We start from the raw sequence: 23,935 nt of genomic DNA, 5'->3' as shown, positions 1-23,935 counted from the left end.
TTTCAACAATGGCTAGGGTTGGGGTAAGTCGAGTGAAATATCAGGTTTTTCACAATTTTTGTCCCTCCCATTTGTTTCTAGAAACAGAAAATAAGTTTGACTTGTTTCTCCATTCCTGTTTATAGACATAGAAATAGACATAAATTTATATTAGAAATAGACATAAATTTCTATTTCTGTTTAGAAAAACAAGTGAAACAAAACAGAAAAATCAAACAGCTCAAAATGGGAAAACACTTTTCTAGAAACAAAATCAAACGGGCCCTTCATGAAAAAAAAAACATTTTTTTCTTAACGAAAAAATAAAATTATATATATCCCCTCTTGAAATGTTTGAAAGAAATATATAATGATTAAGAATATAATACATATTGAATGATATGAACAAGTGAACAATCTCAAAGATCAGCCCTATTTTCCCAATGGTTGAAGTGATTATACCAACATGATCAACTTAATAAAAAGAAATAGGAAGAGAGTTTTACTGTCAAACAGGGCCAACAAGAGTGATTATATAAACATGATCAACTTAATAAAAAAATAAAAAATGAGAGAGTTCTACGCCAAACAGAATCAACCAACAAGAGTATACATATGCATCAATAGGGACGAGATTTCAATCTTTCATGAAGGTCAGCGCAATCATTTTACCCCCTCTATGCCTAAAAGCAACAAGACCCCGCTTTTACGCTTTTTTTTACCTAAAAAATATATCCATTGAAGAGAACTTTGATAACATACACTTTGTTGATATTTAGATGTGAGAGAAAGAGAGAGAGAAAGAATATTGTCAAAATCTTTGTGCTGATGATGGCTAAAGAAAATGCCTAAACTGATGTTGCCATTTTCTATTTAATCTTGAAACAAGGGGATAAAAATGCTAGCATCATCTATGAATAGTCAGTTTAATTTATTTGTGTATATCTATCATCTATACCAATAATTAATAAAAATTACGGATCATATCATAAAGTAAACCATTCACGTCACACATGGTGCGTGTTAACGCAATGCGCCCACCATTGGTTGATCAGTCAGATGGAACTCCCTTCTAGAAAATCAATGAAAGGGGATCAATGGAATCATTCAAATCTATACTTCTAAAGTTCAATTAATTTCTTTGTATGTTTTCTACAAAGAAAAAATACACTTCTTTGGACCTTCTCAATACATGTGTGATATGCATAAAATCAACCAACCAATAGATGGATGCCACGTGATTAGGGAATGAACTTGACTTGCGATCAGTTCGAGGCTAATTTGCAAACTCTGAGGATTTTCCAACAATTGACCATTAGAGATTCTCCATGATGATAGTTACAAAATAAGAATGCTCCATGATGGCACTTACGAAAGGAAGACATATCATTCTATTAACGGCTCTAAGGTCTAGTTGTTTTCACTCAATAAATAAATGAACCGTATCCAAGATATGCAAGCGATTACTTTATATTCTAAGCTTACTGTTATTTAATTCTTGAATGTATAATGTTGTTTGTATAGAATTCTAATTTAGGCAACGGATAATCCCCACAGAGTCCTGTCTAGTCACCTCCTCTGCTTTGTCTCTTGACTCTTCCTGTGTAGGTGATCCCGTGCAAATTTCCACAGCAACAATTCGCACGCCATTTAATTTAATGTCAACGAACTCTCATGCCACAGTTCCCAGGTGTTATAATTAAGTAGCCAAACCTGCCCTCTTTGACATAATTAAGAACCAAGGAAGAAGTTAGGTATGCCCTCGACTTCCTTGGAGCTAGCGGCCAACTAATGAGAAAATTGAGATGGAAGGGATACAGCTAGGGGATTTTGCTGAGAGGAAAAGGGAAGATATAGATAAACCTGGGTATACTGACATTATACTTAGGTTGCATTTGATAACGTTTCAGGAGTTTTTTCATTCTCTGGGACGAAAAAACAGAATAAAGCGTTTGGTGCATTTATGGCATGTTTCGTTTTTTTTTGGGGAAAAAAAAAAAACTAGAAATGAGAATTGACGGAACGACAAAAGGTAGTCTCGTCATTTCAGTTCCGTTCTAAAAAAAAAGGTATTTTGACACAGAAACTGAAATTTTAGTTTTTGACACGAAATGTCGTTTCTAGAACAGAAACGTTACCAAACACAGCCTTAGCTAAAATCTATTCCAAGAATACATTACAAATCACAACTCAAATCAAGCCTCTACTCTGGAACTTTGCTATTCTAGGGCCATCATTATGGTGCAAATAATTATAAGGATCATTAAAGATATAAGGTTGTAAAAGAAATTAAAATTAAAATGAACCCGGTTTTGTTGAAGAATTTTCCGAGTTAGTTTATCCGATTAAACAACTTGGACTGTCATGAAATGGGCTCCGGATTGGCCTAAACATTTCAGAGCCCAACCCGTGCGTCTTGAAACCATGTTGGGTCATTGGGCTTTCTCAAACCTTGGCGTTTGCTGGAGGCTGTCGTGCATCCCCGCCGCCGCTGCTGGTGGCCCTTGCTCCTTAATCCATGTTATGGGCTAAAGTGAAGAGTTGTGGGGGATTGAATTCCTCTGTGGTGCAATAGCACATCTAGAGCGCATCCAACGGCCACTAATGTCGGACATGGAGCCCAAGGCGGTCACATGCTGCCCAAGGCATTTATGGGCGTTAGATGCATACCAAATACCTTGTTGCGCCACAGAGAATCTAACTCTAGTCGTGAGTGATTCCATTAAATGTAGGAGTTAGCCTCTTGACAGTTATAACCTTAATGACGGTATAGTGCTATGTGTGGAGATCGGTTGACACATGGAGGACATTGGAGAGATCTTCCTTTGATCCATATGTTGCTTGCTTAGTGGTCGGACACATTTATGCACATTAATTTTTATTGAACACCCCTCACCCCAAAAAAAAAAAAAAAAAGTTATTGCATATGAAAACTATTAGAATCATCTCTCTCTTTTTTTTTCTTTTTTTTTTTTTTTAAGAAAAATATCTTAAAATTTTCAGAAAAAGAATCCTATTAAATGAATTGTAACGACGTTTTGTTGCTAAGGCATATAAAAGAATTAAAATATAAAAACAACTCCTTTAAAATGAATTGCTTTATGTGTTATATGCTTAATAACACGTGATATTGTTTTACCAAGTACCAACACACAAAATAATTGAAAAATCTAAGAACTAGATTTTCTTAAGTAATTTTATAAGACAAGAGAATACTACCTCTTGGCACAGGTACACAGCATAGGGCAGCGCCAATGGGAAGACCCTCGAGGTAGTGCAGCTTTTTTCACCCTCTATATCTAGGTGCAGGTATGCGCCGGAAGGTGGCATTCTTACTTCCTATTTTATAATACTCAAAGATGTTTCATAATACGCAATTATAAGTTCCAAAGTTGCTTATGTCCTTTGAAACATAAAAATAGCTAAGAAGCTTTAACAAGGGTTATGAGAAGCCTTTTGTTCATTAATTATGGACTTTCTATAAATATTATGTTTTCAAATTAGAATCTTTGCTCATGGGATTATCTCATGCTATGGACTTAAATGCTCTTAACATCTATTTAGTATTATCAGCCAAAGTTATTATTGCATCACTGACATAAATTGACATATTCACCCTATTGGGTCTATGAGGTTTGGGCCTCCCGATACCGTCGCCAGGTTTGAGCTTGTTGGGGCTGAATCAAAGCCCAGGGTCAAGCCCAATCTACTTAGCATGGGATTGGGCTCGCTGAACTTGGGAGAGAAAGACCACCACCCACCCTATAGGAAGAATTCGTCAAACATTCCAATCATCTTTTAGTCATAATTCATAATGAGGGAAGATTTTTTTTTTTTTTTTTTTTTTGGGGGGTGGGGGGGTGGAGGGGGTGGGTGTGGTGTGGGGTGGTGGGGTGGTGGGGGAATATAATTTTATTCAAACGAGGGAACATCAGATAATACAAGATTACAAATGATTGAGTTCTAGTTTAACTACAACAATAGTATTTAAAATCTATCACAACTTAATTGGGTTGATTGTATGAAGATTTCAAACAATGACGAGCTCGAGGATTCATGTAAAAAAAATTGATGAGATATATGGTTAATTAAAATAAGTGTCGATCATTAAATTAATATATATTATTATAAATCAGCCACAAGCTTATAATGATAGATTACAATAAGTTATCAGTTCAGTTCTCTATAATGTATGGTTAATCAAAACGTCCTACATGCATTACGTCTAGCACCATGACAAGAGGAATGAGATTATGAATTCTTGATAGCCCCCCAAAATAAAAAAGTAGCAACTTGAACACTACTCCACGTTGAAAATTTTGTAATGATCAATACACAACTCCACATTGAAAACTAGATATGCAATATATAACTCCGCATTGAAACTAAATAAGCAACCCACAACTTGAACCATAACTAGCATCTCTGCTCTTGTTGAAATAAATTGATGACAATCTCACAATTAGTCCAGACTATTGTGACATCTTTTAGTCATAAATGATACTAAGGGACGACTTCAAAAACTATGAATTAGACGAGATTAGTAGAAGAAAAACTTTCTTAACTTGCTATTCCCTACCTACCATTTTAGCTTTTGATGGATAAAAGGGTGGTTCCTTCCCTCTTCAAATCTACCTAAAGTCCTAACTAAATGACTCTAATATTCCTGGCCTCTTTATCACACGATCTCTCTAGAAGAGCCCTACCCATTATTTATTCTCATCATCTCATTATGATAAGGGTGATACTATAAATCTCTATACGTGCACGTTCATAACATGGAGGAAAACTATTTATAATATTACTGTTTTGTATGAGTGTGTAATGAGAAGCATTTTTTTGTCACTTTATAATATAGAAAGAGATTTGGAATGGAAGATCATGTTTATATCTTCACACAACTTTGGAGTACTACTTGACAAAATAGTGATCACTTTGTGCTTATCTTTAATATCTCATTATGATTTGATTCTTATTAATAAGGTTTAATTGGAGATATCATAGGTCCACTTTCAAGTTAAAATCCAAATAAGCTAAGTTGGAGCTATCAAACGTGACACACTCTTTGGATCACTAATGGTTTCTTTATTTATTTCATATTCCCTACCATCTTAGTCACTTGGTGGGGTTAAGAACACAATATATATATATATATATATATATATGTGACATCCATATCAATCTTACAATAACCCAACCATCTTTGATCATTTTTAAGGAAGAGAAAAGCATGATTAGACTCTAACGTTTATCCTTAATTTGAATGTTACAAAACAAAAATAATGGTTATCTACTTTAGGATGCTCCACGCCGAATGTGAGACTTTTGAGAACCCCTCTCTCTCTCTCTCTCTCTCTCTCTCTCTCTCTCTCTCAAAAGAGTGTTAATGATTTTGATTCAAAGTATGAAGGATATAAAACAAAATCAAACTGTTAATTAAATGATTCCAATATCTTAAATTTGAAATCAATTAATAAATGGTTTTTATTGATTTCTATTTCATAGTCGATTCCAATTAACACTTTCGGGTCTAATTAGGAACAGATCTAATTTTGAAGCCTAACAAAGAAATCTTATGTTTTTGACTTGCAACCATGGCATCTAGGATCAAATTGTGATATAAGAAATAAAAACAATTTAAAATAAGGGAAGTAACATTCTATCTAGGAGTGTAGCAAAGTATATGCTAGAGTTGTTTGAGTCTGATTCTTTCCTCCCATAATAGAGAGGTAGATATGTTGAGCCATAAACACGGATGTCCTAAGTTCGATTCTCACTAGGCACACCTTGGACCACTAACATAGGGGTGTTTAGTGCTCTTCATTGCTTTCAATGAAAGTTGAATGATTCTCATTCAACCCCGGTATGACCCGGTCCATACGGTTGTAGGGTCAGTATGGGCCCACGGGACTAGTCAGGCCAAAGACCTAAATATCGGTCGTTAGAAAAAAAAAAAAAGAGAGAGAGAGAGGTAGATATGTCATTTCAATGGGAGAGGAAAGAGAAAGACTCAAGGAATCACTAACGTAAGCCATATCACTAGCATAGATATGTCATTTTCCTAGGCCATGTTTAAATGCTAAAAAATAAAATAACATAAATATCATAATTACACAATGATTTTCTTATATGTCTATCTCTCTCTTCAAATTCAATCTTTTTAAAATATATATATTTTTTTTCTTGACATTCAACACAGCAATAATTTACATGGTTCAAATTAGCCCTTTGTGGATAATTGGTAAGTGTGCATGACTTGGCTGGTTAATGTTCCCAACAAGGATTTAGGAGACGGTACCAGTATCAGTCTCTGCTGATGCTGGTTTGAATCGGATCAGATCGTCGGATATCAGTCTATTTTACCCTTGTTTTTTTATAAAAAATACTATTTTTTACTATTTTACCCTTGAAATGATCCATCCAGATCTTTATCAGATCGGGGATTGGTCTTAGCGGATACCAATCCACTACAACCGATCGCAAACCGATACTCGAAACCATGGTCCCTAAGGCTTGTTCTTGTCTCCCGCCACGAAGTATTTTGGTTGCTCTTCATTGTGTCGGGGCCTTTTCCCAAGACAAAGCCTCATATGAAGGCTTGATCAAGACAATAAGGGCTCTCCCATTCTTGTGTACTGCAGTGTTGGAGCTCCAAGCTGGGGGCATTCTTCTTTGCATTGAAAAGAGCCTCCTTGAAGTCTATCTGATTTTATTAAAAATTATCCATAGATATGTTGAATGGGAAGATCATGGAGCCCTGAGATTTTCAATTTATAAAGAGCTAAAATTTTCATATATCAGATCTCAACTTGCTAGGAAGGAGTTCAAGCATGTTTGGAGAGAGTTAAACCAATCAGTTGACTACATATGGCTTCCTACTCTTCTAATGATGTAGATGTTATCTTTGCCTTACTTTTTATCATAGTTAAATGTAAATGTGTCGAATATATAAAATCACAAGAAAATTCATAAATCATGCAAAGATGAGAAAAATCCCCTTTTTAATTAGATAGGAATCCAAAGATGCTACTTAACTCCTTCATAGCATCTTTCCCAATTGCTAAAAATTTTCTTTCTATTGTTTTTAATTAATTGTAATACAGGGTTTGTCCTGTTTGATTTAGGGACATCTCCTCATTTCTTTTGGTCTGCCGAAAGAAGGTTATAAGGGTTGCCTTTTTCTATGTTGTTATATTTTTTTCTTTTTCTTTAATACATATAAATTTCCTATAAAAAAAAAAAAGAAAAAGATGAAGCCTATAACAAAAAAATATCCCTACTGCGTAAATGAAGAGTTTGAGAGTAAGCATTACAATTTACAAGATCTTTTTGGGGATAAGGGGGAATAAATTATCTATTTTTATACCACAAAATGTTGGAATTTAAATTTCAAACTATGGTCAAATTGGTCTTTTCAAAATGATATTTTTGAAATCCAAAGTAGTCTTTTTGAAATTCAGTTTTCTCCCTTAAAAGTCTCTTCTACGTTTACTATTTGTCTTTAGCACTTGTGGAGTTGTGAATGAGCTAAAGACAACACATAAAAGTTTAGTCCTACATTGCTTAGGGATGAAAGAAAACTTGAATATATATGTAGGAATGTTTGTTAAGGATGCAAGCTCTTTGGAGTGGTACTCTCCCTTGTCATGTGTGTGTGTGGGTTCTACGGGTGCTTTTGAATTGAGCGCATTGGGCAAGGCTGTGGCCGAGGTCGGGTATGGGTGTGGGTTTAGGTGGTTCAAAGAACCTACTTTTTACTACATGTAATTTTTTATTCCACATTTTTTCCTAAGGGACATATTATTGGTGTATGTTCCCAATAAATGTACATGTATGTACATGTATATGCATGCACCTGTACGTATGAAACATGTACCTTTTCCCATAAGTGAATGTACCTTTCCCATTACAAAGAGACACCTATATATGTATGGGTACCTATACAGGTATACTCATTCGTACACAGAGGCTTACATTCCATATATACAGAATTCTTATTCTTACTGGGTATTGTACGAAATACATACTATGAGAGTTTTTGCTTCTCTATTCTCTGCAAGTTTTTTCGTTCTCTGTTTTGCTCTCTGTTATTATTTTCTATTTGAATTTCAGAGTATTACTTTCGGACATATTTGTGGAATTACTTATTGGAGTGCACCTTAAGCAATTGGAGAGTTGTTTTTCTTGGAGGTGAAAATGTAAAGTCAACCCGATTGCATATATATATATATACACAGGGCATTCAAATACCTTAAGGAGAGTATCTATATACGACTCAATTCTACTTAAGACAGACGATTTTCTGCTACTGTTTCAAAGGATTGTTTGAACAAGTAAGCCATCTTTTACTTGTAATTACATTTCAATTAATATAGTTTTTGTCAAAGTCTTATGCCTATTGTCTGGTTTCTGTTACTTACAATCTTAAAGTATTTGAAACTAAGTATGAGGCTATGGAAAATGATACGGATTCTAATACACCTAATGCAAATGCTGAAATTAATATAATTGTTTTTGTCAAAGTCTTATACCTATTGCCTGGTTTCTGTTACTTACACAAAATAATATTTTGAAATCAAGAAATCAAGTAATTTCTAGAAAATAAAGGAATTCGCAGACTTCCCAAAGAAGCTTAGGGTGCTTGTTAAAGAAGATGTTAATTGCAATATATACTATTGTCTATAATTTTGCTTTAGTTTGCATCTTTGTGCATTTTTCCATCTCTTTATTTTAGATTGCTTTGTATATTTGGAGGGCATGTCGTGCGAGTTTTAGGGGTCTCTCTCCCCTCCTTTAGGCCTATCTAAATAGGGATCAAGGGTCTGCCTTTCTCTATATTTCTATTTCTTCTATTCTGAATCCAGAATCATTACCTTAAAAGAAAAAAAAAAAAACTACAAAAATTAGAAAGTTTATATAAAATGCCAATACTAATCAGTTTTTTATCGATACAATATGTATAATCAGTTCAATAATATACAATTCTAATATATTTTAATTGATTCAAAATCGATGATTTAAACGATTTCAATTTTGAAAATCAAAATCAAACCATTTAATAAACAATTTCTTCTTAATACCAAAATCAAACCAAATAATAAATAATTTAAAAATTCTATTTAAATAATTACATAAAATTTCGATAAATGATTTCAATTTTCAATTCGCACCCTTACACTGTTACACACACCTCAATATTCCTTATTTTCGGGGCTCCACCCCTACAGTATGAGACTTTTGAGACTCATGTCTCTCTCACAAAACCTTTTTTTTTTTTTTTTGTTATATCTACAACTAGGGAACTAACCACAAACATGGCGCCTGCTCTACAAGCAGAAGCTGCAACCAGTGCGCTATGCACTGGATGATTCACCATTCTCACAAACCTCAATATAATATTGCTTATCTATACTAGGCTCCATGCCTAATGATAGACCTCTCTCTCTCTCTCTCTCTCTCAAACACACACGAATCACTATCATATAATTTAGTCTTAATGTCTTTCACAAAAAGAAAAAAAATTCTTAATGTCTCATCATTGCCTCTTAGATGTTATCGACGCATTTTAACTTCTTTCACTACTCTCTTTTACATTTAACCTTATCAATTACACTCATATAGGGTGTTTAGTGCTTTTTACTATTTTTGGTATAAAATTGTATGGTTCTTATTCAATTTCAATATGACCCGATCTATGAGATTGTGGGGTCAGTATGGATCCATGGGACTACACAAGCCAAAGCATGGATTTAGTTTTCGGTATCGGTATAGGAGAGGATCGGTGCTTATTGGTCATTTTTTCCCTATTTTTTAAAAAAGTATATTTTTTTGCTGTTTTACCCCTAAAATGATACAGATAATTGATCCAGACCGATTAGGGATTGGGGATCGGTCTCAGCCGATAGCAATACTTGAAACCATGAGCCGAAGGTTTGGATACCCATCGTTACCAAAAAAAAAACTCATCAATTACTAAGTGACACATCTTTAGATCAAATTTGAATAAAATATAGTGGATATAATTAGGTTTCGAATGGATTCCCTTAAATGGATACAACCATGAATTGAATACAAACTTTTGATTGGTTATTTATATTCTTAATTTCTTTTGGTAAATTATTATATCCCTGATGGAGACTAGAGAATGGAGTCGTGAACCTGAAGAGACTGACACTGCTATATCATTGTTTGCATCGAGCAATGAAGAACTAAAGAAATTCAAGAAGATGAAGGGATGCATCCACTACCCCATTAAGGTTGATATGGAAGTGTCATATTTGAAAATTATATAGATGTCTTCGTGATTATTTCTTCTTTTATTTTATATTTTTTTGTTTAATTACTTGTATTATACCATGTTGATGAGAGTTTTTTTTTTTTTTTTTTTTTTTAAAATAAAAATGTATTAAACACTAAAGAAAGGGAAGAAAAAAACTATAAAAAAGGCTAACAAGGAACTCAAACAAAGAGAAAAACAATATGAACACAAACATCAACCTTAGGACCATTGAAAGATTAAAAATTGGATTGTCCTAAATGGAGCAACAATGAGCTCACACTATATTCTTCCAAGGGGAATAAGATTTTCTAATTGACTGAGTGAAGAAATGAAGAAAATAAGAGTCAAATCTAATATATGACTCTTTCTCCTACACCAATTAGTTTCATTAAGGCCCGTTTGTTTTTGAGGGGAGGATATGGTGGGAGAGTTGCTAAGGTGGGACCTATGTGTTAGTGGGGTGACCAAACAGGTTGGAAAAGTTGTGGAAAAGTAATGAATACCTCACATTCCCAATTCATCTAACCGTTTGATTACTGCGGTGGGAAAATTCTAGAGAGAGAGAGATATGGAGGATTCTCATCTTCGCATCTCCATCAACAACGATGGCCACAAGACAGCGACAGAGGGCATGGGCCGAAGCAAGACAGTGATGGAGGACACCTATTTTTCAATTTCGTTTGAGTAAATTAAGAAAGAAAAATGGCATCGTTGTTGCTTCTCCAGGGTAGGACTGCTACTTTCTCAACTCTCCTGCAAGCCTTCTTCGATAGATGAGAAAGTCGACCAGGACATCGGACTCCCATGCCACCTATTTTTCTTTCTGTTCTCACAATGGAATGAGAAGGCAAGACCTTCACACCATCCCCTGCCCTTGCATGTTACTGCATCGAATTTTTTATTTTTTTAATGGTAATTTACAGTGTCACCCCCTAGAGAATGCCAATATTATAAGAATACCTCCTGCTTAATACCAATTTACGATTAGACACCATACCGTCTAAGGGTGTCAATCGGTCGGGTCGGTCCGGTTTTGGTCGGGCTTAATCGGGCTTGAAGACTTTCAAAGGCTACACCGTGTCCGCCCATTTAACTAATCGGGCTTAGTTATTGAGAGCATGGTACACTTTATATTCGGTCGGTCGGCCTCGGGCTATAATCGGGTTACCTTAATCGGGCTTTAGTTGGGCCTTAACCGGGCTACGGACATGTTTAATGTTAAACGGGCTTTAACCGGTTTTTAAACGAGCCCTCTTTAAAATGTGCTCTTATATTCCGGCCCACTCATGCAAGCCAAAAAAAATAAAAATAAATCAATAAATGATACCAAATATAACCATTATTAAAAATGTGAACATGTCTTTACTTTTTAGTTTTTATTCTTTAATTTGGGGGGGTAAAATAGGTATTCTACAATCATTAAAGGGTCAGGCCAAGTCGGTGCACAATAGGCCGATCTCGGTCGGGCGTTATTCGGTCGGTCTCGGTCGGGCACCAGACGGTCCAAGTAGCAAAACCGAGACCGACCATTTATAAACGGGCTGGGCTCAAGCCCGACACGTTTAATAAACGGTCTGGGTCGGGCCGGTCTATAAATGGTCGGTCCCGATCGATTTAGTCGGGTCGGGCCACGAATTGACACCCATATTTTTCCTGAATGATACTCCATCATGTGTTCCTATTGGTGTTATCCGCTAGTATACTTGATATCGGCGGCATACCTATCCATCTCCCTCTTATCTTACTTCAAAGCTTAAAGCCTTAAACTACGCTAGGGACTACTATTCTAGTAAAACAATCAACAAACAAGGGAAAGGTAGTACGCAGCCAGCTTACTTGCATGCCGGGGACTGGACCAATGGGAGCACAAGTATGAGTGTGGCAGGGGTCTTGTCTTGTTCTTTTGGTGGGAATGAGGGGAGAAATAGAGAATATTAGGTTCTCTTGTAGTTATGAAGTATCTAGTAATAACCATTGGATTTTAGAGGAGGGGAGAGGAAGCTTTGAGGCATAATGTGAAGATAGGAGAGATCATCACGTCAAACCAATTGCATTAGGAGTGTGGATCAGGTTTTCGTATGGTCTGATCCACATAGATGGAATCTACCATGGGGTTTTTCCTTGGGTGGATTCCATATGTGTGGATAAGTTTCGTATGAATATGGGTCTCGTATGAATACCCAATTCGTTCTCTTGCATAATAGTTATCTTATGAGGTATTTTTTCGTTTCTACAAAAGTTTGATTTATTGTGTTTGTCGAATATTTGTGTGTGCGTGTGTGTGTGTTTTTTTTTTTTTTGAAAAATCTGAGACATTGTTTTTGTTGGATGAGGTTTAATAAATTCCCAATCTTAGGATCTTTACCGGCACAAAATAATAATAATAATCAATCAATCAATCATTTTTAGAGAATGCACATGTTTGGAGAAATGCAGAAAAATTATGAGAAAAAAAAGGGGATTGGATTAGGGCATTTTTTACTTATTGCATGATTCCTTCGACTATTTAATACCTGCAAAACCTCTTTATCATATTGGTCAAAAGCCCAAAACCCAGGCAGAGGAAGGACATCTCTCTCTCTCTACAATGACAAACACGATTCTAAAAGAATTTAGTCATACCTTGAGATCTATTTAAGATCATGGTAAGAGCACCCTATCAAAATGAGGTCAAAGTCATGCATTGCAAATTTCAAGCTTTGGATAGACTTTCAAACTAGTGGAAGAGACTGTATCGTTGATGGTGCTTTCTTATGTGGTTTCACTATCAAGATGAAGACTTGTAATCAAGATCACGCATTCAATTTTTTTTACATAAGGTTTGTAATTTTCATAATACAATTAATAGCACCCACTTCCCACATAAAACGGGGAAAATGAAAATTGAAAAGATACTTCAAATATTAAAATACATGCATATTCCTCATTTCTAACTCTTTATGAGTGTCTTGATTTACAGTTTTAGACTGAAATTCTTTCTGGGAAAACAAGGAAATGCAACAAAATCGAACATAAGAGAATTATTGTATCCTAACTGTATCATATTTTGATGTTATTGGGAGTTCAAAAAGAAAAAGAAAATCCAAAGTGACAATAATGAAGTATTGCATGATATCAAGCATCCACATTATTAAATAAAAGTAAAAGAAAATAACGATTATCCACAAGTCATTGATTTGTTGGCTTAAAAACAATGTCTCTACATACTTCCATCATTTATTTCTTTTCCATGTGGTAAGTCTAAGTTTTCTAGCCTTGTGCCCCAGGTCAATAAAGCAACTGCTTTTTCAAAGCCTTGTTATTGAAGTCTAAGTACATTGAAGGGCTTTAAATTTGAGGGCAATTCTACGATTTTTTTTTGTTTTAAGAGCAAAAAAGGGATCTCATAGATGGACCAAGGTAATGATTTATTTATTTTTATCAATATATATATATATATATATATAGATTTGGTGAAAAAGGCAAGGATATAGTTTATGTATTGGTTGCCATCAATATCGATATGTATCGATCATATTGGGCCGATTTTGATTTCTTATTTCAAGTTAAGAAATTATTTTTCATAGAAGAATAAGATCCATATCATAGCGGCCAATCATGAGCTTCATTTAGAAGCCTTTATAATTATATTTAAAAATACAAATACATACTTATGTTAGGGTTTATACTTAAAATAAGGGGAAAATAACTCTCCTTCGTCGTGCAGCCTAGCCTTGCGCTAGCGCTAGACCAATGAGGAGGTGCACATGGGTATTAATAAGGGGTGGATTTTATGGGTTTCATAGGGGTTGGGAGATCATTTTGCCAAGGTTCGTGTCCGAGTGCAGGGACCACGCGATCAAAAAGCGTTCATTTCCCCTAAAATAAATATATGTGTATAATTTATGAGATTGTCTAAATGAAACCTCTGTAGGTGTATTTAGAACATTTCACATTCTTTTAATTTTCACTTGTCTTATTTCTCAAAAATACTTTAAGTCAAGCCTAAAATTGAAATTTTAAAAATATTATTATATTTTTTTATTAGTCATTATTTCCTATCAAAAGTTGTTATTGTATTGCACATTTTTCACTACAAATGTGATATGCCATAATTTACCCTCATTAGGAGGAAAAAAAAACGTGTTATACTAAAAAGGGTAAAAAAGTAAAATTGAAAATTATTTGAGCCCTTATGGGTTTTAATAAAAAAATCCCGTAATTTATATATAGTTTTCGTATACAAGACTTTATAATTTTTACATATTATATATAAATATATGATTTTCTTTTTGATAAAGACATAGATACGCCACAGATGGGTATATTAATGCATTTGATATTTTGTTGAACTAATATAGGCATATCCAATAAGGTGGAGGATGGACCGGAAAACAAGTGAGCTAGTAAAGCATCATCAAATTTTTTCGTTTGATCTCCCAATTCTAGCTCTACTATCACTAGGGAAAAGAAATCATGGAATAAGATGGATGAGGGATGGGAAAATATAATCGTGTCTTTGGGCATCATGACTCCAATTAGATGAGGGGAGGGAAAATATAAATCATTTAAAATTTATTTTTCAAACACCTTATTGGTGCCTTGACGAATTTGTGGTGTCAAATTCATGAAGTTATGGTTTTCGATGAAGATATCTATGCATGACCATAGAGAAATAACTTCCATTACCTAATAATTTCTTGCAAATATATAGGTTTTTTTTTCTCAATATAATATAATCGATTCTCTTACCATATTAGTGCTAGCCTACTAATATGGTAATTTCATCTTCTACTTGTCATGCTTTAGTGATTGCATGCAAGTGATCAATGCTATCAATGAATATTCATATTCGATCTCCCCTGAACTCAAATCATTGCTCGAGATATCTCTTTATTAGCCACTCATTTTTTTGGGTTTCCTGTCCTTCATTTGCCCCGAGATATGGTGCAACTTGCTCATATTCTTGTTACTTGGGCATGTGTTTTCCCTGTATCTACCTCTTGGGATAACGCCGCTGGTTGGTTGCCCATTTTTGCCCTTTGTACAAAAGGAAGAAAAAAAAAGAGCTAGGCCCCCCTCCCAAAAAATAGTTCTGCAAACTATTTGTGTGTAGAATAAAATTTGCATGCCAAGACACAGAGCTATTTTAGCCCCCCTCGCCCTCCCCATCCCCAATTGTCTCTCCTATCCTCCTATTTGAATATTCGAAAGGGAGAATATTCCTTGGCTGGAATTAGTACACAGGCCTCCCTCTCCCATAATTTTAATGGATCTCTTTTAAGATCCAAAATCCTTTCCGGATAATTTCAACTAGGTATACAAATAGCATAAAACTACTTTGATTCCATTTAATGCAAAGAAAATGGAAGGGAAGGAAAGTAAAAACTTCAAACCTACAAAAGAAACTTTTATAATCATTACTTCTACATGTTTATCAACGACTCCAGATCATTTCATATTTACTGTTAAATTATTTTTAGTTTTTTTTAGGTAAGGTTACTTGCCAATGAACTATCCCATAGGGTTATTATTAAATTTCATTTAACTTTGCATCTAAATCACTTGAGTTTGAAAAGTAAAAAAATAATATTAGGGAGCAAGAACTCTGCCAATCTAATATTGCCGATACCCAAACATAGGCTAACATAAATATATCCCATTGCCACCCTTTCCGTTCGTTGAAGATACTCCCATATGCCTTTCCATTGACCATGGGAGCTAATGTTCCCTACATCAGATTGGTAAGTTCTTTTTCCTTAAACATTATAATTAAATTATGTCATGATTAAATATGATAAGAAATTTATGTAATTTATAGAATCATGTTAAATAGTAAATATAAAATTTTTTCTTTTCATATGTAGTTTGAGTGTCTCTCTAGAGATGCCCTAGAAGAGTCACTCTCTCTTGGATTTAGGGGACGATATCGGTATTGGATTGGTGGGTTTCGATTGGTTTTACCTTGTTTTTTTTTAAAAGTAGTAATCTTTTACTATTTTACCCCCGAAATGATACAGTGATCTAGATCGATCAGGGATCAGTCTCAGCCAATGCCAATCCGATATGGCGGATACGGACCTATACTTGAAACCATGCTCTCACTTCCAACCACTTGTTGTTTTTAATTTTTTTTTATTATCATGAACAAGGATAGATGCAATTATTGTGTTTGCTGATTGCCAACTAACAATTGCTACAATTTAACTCGACTGGCCCAACTCTTGTGGCCACCCACTAATAAAGAATGACGACTAAACGGGATTGAGGAGCCCATGGACTTATATGGAAAAAAGTTCAGATGACGTTGATGGATGCAAATTTTTCGTTGAGTAGCTGATGATGATAGATGACTTTGTAGCACCACTTTGTCAGCTATGATAGAAAAGATTTAAAAGCCGCAAGAGTATTGCTGTTGCCAATTGCCATCGCTGTTAGTTAATAATTGATAATGACAAATTGCATGGAGATAAAACCATTAAAAACTCAAGAGGAATTTGAAACATAAGCTCATGGCAAAAGTTTTCCTTGTTACTACATATCACAAGGAAAAGATTGATGTGGGGATTGGCCTAGACTGGGCTCTGGTGTCATTCCATGATCTTAAAAGAGAAAAAATGATAGCGTGTATCTGCTTTTAGATATAGTGGGTGCGAAAAGATTGAATTGTCCGATAATGGAGATATTCGATACATTCTTACCAATTGATTGCGTATGTTGTGAGGCAGCATTCCATTGCCTATGCATTTTTGGTTTTTTCAATGAACTTTTCAAAATACTCCTTCCTCTCATTCAAGAGCCTTAGGCCATACGGGAGTGGAGAGAGATGTAGACACATGAGTGGCATGAGTGTGGGGAGAGAGAGAGAGGCAAACACATGACTGGGCAGCTCCACAGTATATGTAGATTTTTCTTATTCAGAGCAGGGAATGTATATCTCAGTCCTCTCCCTGAGAGGGGTGAAATGAAATCTCAACACTTAAAAGAGAGAGAATATTGAGAATATTGGGAGGGGGCAAAATGACCACCTTACCACTTTAGGAATGACAAACTAATAAACACAACATAATCCAATGATTAATACACTGGTATTAGCATATATATGCTCAGTTCCTAGTTCCTGACCTTCTCGCATACCTTCCGAACAAAATCGATGGCTTCCCCGAGAAACAAGGAAGATTCGGGCAATTCAGGAAATACGTAAAAAGCATGAAATGTGTTTGGATACTCCACCAGCTTCGCTTCCTTCCCAGATCTCTTCAGCCACTCGTAGAACTCCCTCTGCCAATCCTGCAACGGATCGTACCCTCCCACCACCACCATCGTCTCCGGATACTTCATTCCCTTAATATCCACAGCCCTCGGTCCCGACACATTCACCGCTTCGTGATCTCTATTCTCTCCTTCTGGCAAGAACGACTTCCAAGCCCTAATCGTGCCCGCCAAAGATACAATCGGCGCATTCACAAGCCTAATCTCCGACTCCATCGTCTTTTCCCCTCCAAAGAACGGTTGTATCGAGATCTGTCCGATCACTCTTATTTTCTTGAAATCGGCTTTCCCACATCGGACGGCGACATTATGGGCAATGTTACCCCCCAGCGGAGTCCCCGGCGAGGAAGCATTTGGACAGATCGGCATTTGCCGGAAAACCAAAGTTTTCGGGTTCCGATTTATCGAGGAATTTAAGAGTGTCGAAGCCGTCGTCGTATTGTGACGGAAATTTGTGTTCCGGTGCGAGGCGGTAGTTAACGGAGACGATTACTGCGGGAAATTTAAGTGAGAATCTCCGGCAGACGAAGTCGAAAGTCTTGGAATCGGCACTTTGTATAGCGAATCCTCCCCCGTGGAAGAAGACGATGACGGGGAGGCTAACATCTGAGAGGGTTTCGGTTGGTTTGAAGAGACGAAACCAGAGGTTTCGGGTGGCATCCACGGTTACGTCGGAGGTTTTGACACCTTTGATGGGTTTGTCGTTAGCGGGAACTTTGGGTTCCAAGAAATTGACCAAACGGCGGTTGATCGTCCCGTCAGAACGACGCACGGTATTTCCAAAGGCTTGGAGGATGGTGACGAAGATCTTCGTCTTCCATGGAAGCACAGGCCAGTCTCTCGACATTCTCTCTCTCTCTCTCTCTCTCTCTCTCTCTCTCTCCTGCGTGATGAGTGATGTGAGTGACAGAGTGATGGGTTGTTGCTTTTATATGTGGATTTCATGACTTGGTCCGGTCAAAAAAAAAAATATAATTAAAAAAAAAAAAAAAAAAAAAAAATCTTACTTCAAAGCTCAAACCACGCTAGGCTCTAGTAATACAATTTACCAAAACAAGGGGACGCAGCCAGCTTACTTGCACGCCGGCGATTGGACCAATGGGAGCACAAGCATGAGAGTGGCAGGGGTCTTGTTCTGTGTAGAGAGAGAGAGAGTATATTAGGTTCTCTTGTAGTTATGAAGTATCTAATGGTATCCCATTGGATTTTAGGGGAGGGGAGAGGAAGCTTTAGGCACAAGTTGAAGATATGAGAGATCATTGCGTCTAATCAATTGTATTAGGAGTGTGGATTAGGTTTTTGTACAATCTGATCTACACAGGTGGAATCCTCCATAGGGTTTTTCTTTGGGTGGATTCCATATGTGTGGATCAGTTCCTTATGAGAATGATTTATGAGGTATTTTTCGGTTTCTACAAAAGTTAGATTTGTTATGTTTGTCGAATATTTGTGTGCTTGTATATTATTTTTTTTTCCTTTGAAAAATCTAAGAAATTTTTTTTGTTCGATGAGGTTTAATAAATTCCACATTCTTATGATCTTCGCACAAAATAATAATAATAATAATAAATTACAATCATTTTGAGAGAATACACTTTCTTGAAGAAAAGCAGAAAAATTATGAGAGAAAAAAATGAGGACTACATTAGGGCTTGTTTTACTTATTGCATGATTCTGTCGACTATTAAATAGCTGCAAAACCTCTTTACCTTATCCTCTAAAAGGCCCAATACCCAGGCCAGAAGGAGGAAGGTCAGCTTTCTCTCTCTCTCCACAATGACAAACACTATTCTGAAAGAATCATAACTCAAAACTTGAGATCTATCAAAGATCATGGTAAGGTCACCATATCAAGATGAGGTCAAAGTCATGCATTGCAAATTTTCAAGGTTTGAATAGACTTCCAAACTAGTGAAAGAGACTAAAGCATTGATGTGCTTTCTGATGTGACATCACTATCAAGATGAAGACTTGTAATCAAGATCATGCATTCAATTTTTTTGTGCATATGGTTTGTAATTTTTATAATAAAATTAATAACACCCACTTTCCACGTAACAAGGGAAAAATGAAAAGATAATTTAAATATTAAAATACATACTCCTAATTTCTAAGTCTTTCTGAATGTGTTGGTTTACAGTTTTAGACTGAAATTCTTTTTGGTAAAACAAGAAAATATAATAAAATCTAACATAAGAGGATTATTGTACCCTTTCTGTATCATGTTTTGATATTATTGGGAGTTCAGTCAACACAAAAAAAAAAAATAATAATAATAAAGCCATTTTTTTTTATAAGAAAAAATAAAGCTAAAATGACACTAACGAAGTATTGTGCACTGGTGTGCATAGCATACTGGTTACAACCTCTACTTATAGAACAAGCGTCAGGGACTCAGGAGTGTGGAAAGTCTAAGGATCGATTCTTGTCACATGTGTTCTCTTCATTTTCCTATCATTTCCCCATCCCCTCTAGTATGCGTGGATAAAGTCCCCTTAAGTAGATCCTTATAATATAATAGAAAAAGAAAAGGTATTACATGATATCAAGCATCCACTTCATTAAATATACTTAAAAGAAAATAATAACTATCCACTAAGGCATTGATTTGTTAGTTTAAAAAACAGTCCCCACATACTTCCATCATTAATTTCTCTTCCATGGGGTAAGTCTGAGTTTTCTTGTCTTGTCCCTGGGCAATAAAGCAACTGCTTTTTCAAAGCCTTTTTATTGATGTCTAAGTGCATTCAAAGGCTTTATATTTGAGAGCAATTTTTTATTTTTTTATTTTTTTTAGAGCATAAAATGGATCTCATAGATGGACCAAGGTAAGGATTTATTTATTTGTTCTTGGGTGAAAAGGCAAGGATTCCATCAATATCGATATGTATCAGTCATATTGGTCATATTTTTCAGAATAATATATGTATCATATCGGTCAATCATGAGCTTCATCTAGATGCCTTTATAATTATATTCAAAAATACAAAAACATACTTATGTTAGGGTTTGTACTTAAGAATAAGGGGAAAAGAACTCTCCCTAGTTGTGTATCCCTTGCGCTAGCGCTAGGCCAATGAGGAGGTGCATATGGGTATTAAGAAGGGGTAAGTTTTATGATTTTCAAAGAGGTGGGGGCATCATTTTGCTGCCCTTTGTGTTTGGGTGTAGGGATCACGCACCAAAGAGTATTCATTTACCCTAAAATAAATATATGTATATAATTTATGGGACTATCTAAATGGCACCTCTATAGAAGTATTTAAAAATTGCCATCTTCTTTTAGTTGACCATTAGCTTATTCTTAAAAATGCTTTAAATCAAGCCTAAAAAGGAAATTTTAAAAAATAACTTGAAAGTGATGTATCATTATATCATTATTTTTTTTTCGTAAGTCATTACATCATTATCAAAAATTGTCATTGTATTTCATATTTTTTTCGATTACGCATGTGATATGACATAATTTACCCTCATTAGAAAAAATATATTATAATAAAAGGGTAAAAAGTAAAGTTGTAAATTATTTGAAACCATATGAGTTTTAATAAAAAAATCCCATTATTTGTATATAGTTTCCATATGCAAGACTTTATACGTTTTTACATATTATATATGACTTTTTTTTTGGGTAAAGGCATATTACATATTATGGATACACCACAAATGTTATTTTTATACGGTAAAGAAGGGTATATTAATGCATTTGATATTTTGTTGATCGAATATAGGCATATCCATTAAGGTGAAGAATGGTAAAATTTCTCTTTTCTTGACTGGTATACAGTGAGTTAGTAAAGCATATCATTGGTAGATTTGGGTAGAATTTTAGATTTTGCAGTTTAAAAAATATAGAGAATGATTGAATACAAGTTAGACGTATGATTAATTTTGAATATAGAATTAAGCATGTGAATAATAGGTGAAACAACTTAACTATTTATCCGGTTGGAAACTGCCACATCATCTGCCATTTGGCTAAAATCAATTAGGAATGTGTTGTTAAGCTTGGCAATATGTCATGCTGCCACTTAATCTCATCTTCTTTTTTCTTTCCATTAAAATGTATTTTTTTTTTCAAATTTTAAATATTTTTTAAGTTTTTTTCTCTCAAAATTATTGGTTGGTAGATCAAAATTATTATTATTATTTATTTTTTATTTCTCAACTCTACCTCTACTACCACTTGGGAAAAGAAATCAAGGAATAAGAAAAATGAGGGATGGGAAAATATAAATTATTTAACATTAATTTGTGCCTTAACGAATTTATGGTGTCAAATTCATAAATTTAGGTTTTCGATGGAGATGGCATAGCCAAATAACTAGGGGTGCAACAGGGCCGGGTTGGGCTGGGCTTCATAAAACCCTAATCCAACCCTTAGTCTCCTTAACTGGACCCAAACCCGCTCTGACCTTGACTCAGGGCCACAAAACTTCAACCCAGGCCCTACCCTTAAGGGTTCAGCCCAACCCTTATCTGCCCTAATTGGCCCTGATTTTTCAGGGTCGAGCCGGGATGACCTTGACCCTGATTGACCCTAACCTTAGTTTGCCATCAAGGGTCGGGATGGCCCTGATTGACCCTGACCCTAGTTTGCCATCAAGCGCAGGATATACCTTGACCCGACCCTGACCCTACAAAATATGAAATAACTTAAAAATAAAAAATATTCATAATAAAAAGGAGATAAAAAAACAAAGTTACAAATTACTTGTTATGAATAATACATCTTAAAGCAAACATTCAAATATTACAAATAACTCTAACTACCATGATAAACAAAGAGGAGATCATCCTAAGAAAGTAAATAATCCAAAAAAAATTCAATTATTTATCATAATAAACAAAGAGATTATCATAATAAGGCGAACAATCCGAAGATCTTAAAACCCTTGTCATGTTAAACAAAGAGATCTTTTTATTAGTAAAAAATATAGGAGAGAGATCGGTGAGATTGTGAGAAGATATATTAAGAGTTTTGAGGTGTCAATAATTCAATGTGAAATAATATATAAAATTAGGTTAAAATCATGGTCACAACTAGGGTCATAACCAAGGTCAACATTAGGGGCAAAAATTAGGGCCAGGTAGGGCCAAAAGTCAAGGTAAAAAAAATCAAGGCCGGGTTTAGGGTGGGCTGGGCAGGCCAAAGACATCAACCCTTACCCACCATGACCCTGACACAGGGTAAGAAATTTCAAGGCCGGACCGGCCCTTAGGGCCAAAATTTTCAACATGATACTTGTTCAGAATTAGGGTGGGCCAAGAGTGGATCTGGGCCGTCAGGGCCAAACTTGCACCCCTAGAAGTAACTTCCATTACCTAATAATTTATTGCAAATATATAAATTTCTACTCAATACATTATAATCGATTCTCTTACCATATTAGAGTTAGCTAGAAAAAAAAAAAAGGTTTTGCACACTATTTGTGTGTGGAATAAAATTGCATGGTAAGACACAGATAGTGTATCCCCCCTCCTCCCCCCAACACTCTCCTGCCCCTGTTTGAAGATTCGAAATGCGGAATCCTTAAGGGTGTCAATTTCAAATCGAAATCGAATACTGAATTTGAAACCGAGCAAAATTAATCGGACTAAACCAAACCAAATTAATTCGATTCAAATTCCGAGTATGTGAGTTTAGGACCTTGGTTCGGCTCAATTTTGGTTTAGGGTATAAGAACCGTTCGTTCGAACCGAATTGCTCTTAAAAAAAAAAAAAAAAAAAAAATTGAATAAACCTTAGTATCTTTAAGAGAGATTTTTTATGTGGTAAGTGTTTTTTACAATTTATCATCACGTATTTACATGCTAAGACAATTTTGGAGTTAGCAATGGCCATAAGGCCCATAACTTGAGCCCATTATGGCCTTTGGTCCATCACAATCATGGTCCAAAAGTGGAACTGTTTTCATAACAGAATTAAAACTGATGTACAAAATCGAACTAAAATTGCATATCAAAACTGAATTGGAACCGAAACCTAACCGAGCTGAATTGAATCGGCTTGAGTATCTAAAGATGGAACCGAGTCAGTTTTCTATTTGGTTCTGGTCCATCTTATCATCATTCGGAACTGAACTAAAACCGAACCGAATAAACAAAATCGAACTGATTGACACCCTTAAGAATCCTCCTTGGTTGGAATTAGTACGGCTTCCTCTCCCATAATTTTAACGGATCTCTTTTAAGATTCAAAGTCCTTACCATATCAAATCAAGTGTCAACCATTTATACAAATGACATGTAACTCCATTGATTCTGTTTAATGCGAAGGAAATTAAAGGGAAGGGGAAGTTAAAAATTTCAAATCTACACGAGATTTCTTATGTAATCATTACTTCCACATGCTTATCAATGACTCCAAATCATTCCATATATTTACTACCAAAATTTACTTTTTATTTTATTATTATTTATTTT

General features: G+C 35.2%; 1 pseudogene; it reads right to left on the bottom strand.

Moving 5' to 3' along the window:
- Window positions 1-17,115: 17,115 nt before the first annotated feature.
- Window positions 17,116-18,396, bottom strand: LOC122058115 (annotated as a pseudogene).
- Window positions 18,397-23,935: the final 5,539 nt, after the last annotated feature.

Source organism: Macadamia integrifolia, chromosome 2 (assembly GCF_013358625.1).
Source record: "Macadamia integrifolia cultivar HAES 741 chromosome 2, SCU_Mint_v3, whole genome shotgun sequence".
Classification (NCBI taxonomy): domain Eukaryota; kingdom Viridiplantae; phylum Streptophyta; class Magnoliopsida; order Proteales; family Proteaceae; genus Macadamia; species Macadamia integrifolia.
This window is presented reverse-complemented; position numbering and strand designations above follow the sequence as displayed.